General features: G+C 40.5%; 1 long non-coding RNA gene across 1 annotated transcript in view; it reads left to right on the forward strand.

The window, feature by feature from the left end:
- Positions 1-1,278, forward strand: part of LOC139181394 (uncharacterized) — a 64,676-nt gene that overhangs the window by 24,028 nt on the left and 39,370 nt on the right. The gene's annotated exons all lie outside the window — the stretch shown is intronic.

Here is a 1,278-nt window from a genome sequence, read left to right on the forward strand (position 1 = left end):
ATGCACTATACTGGATGCTTGGGGCTGGTGCACTGGGACGACCCAGAGGGATGGTATGGGGAGGGAGGAGGGAGGAGGGAGGAGGGTTCAGGATGGGGAACACATGTATACCTGTGGTGGATTCATTTCGATATTTGGCAAAACTAATACAATTTTGTAAAGTTTAAAAATAAAATAAAATTCAAAAAAATTTTCAAAAAAAAAAAAAAGCTCAACATTCAGAAAACTAAGATCATGGCATCTGGTCCCATCACTTCATGGGAAATAGATGGGGAAACAGTGGAACAGTGTCAAACTTTATTTTTGGGGGCCCAAAATCTCTGCAGATGGTGATTGCAGCCATGAAATTAAAAGATGCTTACTCCTTGGAAGAAAAGTTATGACCAATCTAGATAGCATATTCAAAAGCAGAGACATTACTTTGCCAACAAAGGTCCGTGTAGTCAAGGCTATGTTTTTTTCCAGTGGTCATGTATGGATGTGAGAGTTGGACTGTGAAGAAAGCTGAGTGCCGAAGAATTGATGCTTTTGAACTGTGGTGTTGGAGAAGACTCTTGAGAGTCCCTTGGACTGCAAGGAGATCCAACCAGTCCATTCTAAAGGAGATCAGTCCTGGGTGTTCTTTGGAAGGACTGATGCTAAAGCTGAAACTCCAGTACTTTGGCCACCTCATGCGAAGAGTTGACTCATTGGAAAAGACTCTGATGCTGGGAGGGATTGGGGACAGGAGGAGAAGGGGATGACAGAGGATGAGATGGCTGGATGGCATCGCTGACTCGATGGACGTGAGTTTGAGTGAACTCCGGGAGTTGGTGATGGACAGGGAGGCTTGGCGTGCTGCAATTCATGGGGTTGCAAAGAATCGGACACGACTGAGCGAATGAACTGAACTGAACTGAACTGAATTAGTGTGTAATGGTATCTCATTGTTTTGTTTTCACCAGTCTACTCTGAAAAGTTATCTTAATTCCATATTTCCATTGTAGCATTTCCATTGTGTTTTATTACCATAAATTCTTCAGGCGTTTTATCTTTAATCTGAGGTTTAAATAGATCATCTGCTCAGGGAAACTTCTGCTGCTGTTTATACCATCAGTTATTACTTTGCTAAATTAGTCCTCTAATAATTTTTTCATGAATGACTCATAACTTTAAATCATGTATATTGGAAAATACTTATTTTTAATTCACAATACTGACCACATTTTCTTTTCTTGAGTATTGCTTTGTCCACTAAAGTTTAGTGGCTCCACACAAAAGTTTAAGTTCAGCATTAAC

The sequence above is a fragment of the Bos indicus genome, chromosome X (genome assembly GCF_029378745.1).
Source record: "Bos indicus isolate NIAB-ARS_2022 breed Sahiwal x Tharparkar chromosome X, NIAB-ARS_B.indTharparkar_mat_pri_1.0, whole genome shotgun sequence".
Lineage (NCBI taxonomy): Eukaryota > Metazoa > Chordata > Mammalia > Artiodactyla > Bovidae > Bos > Bos indicus.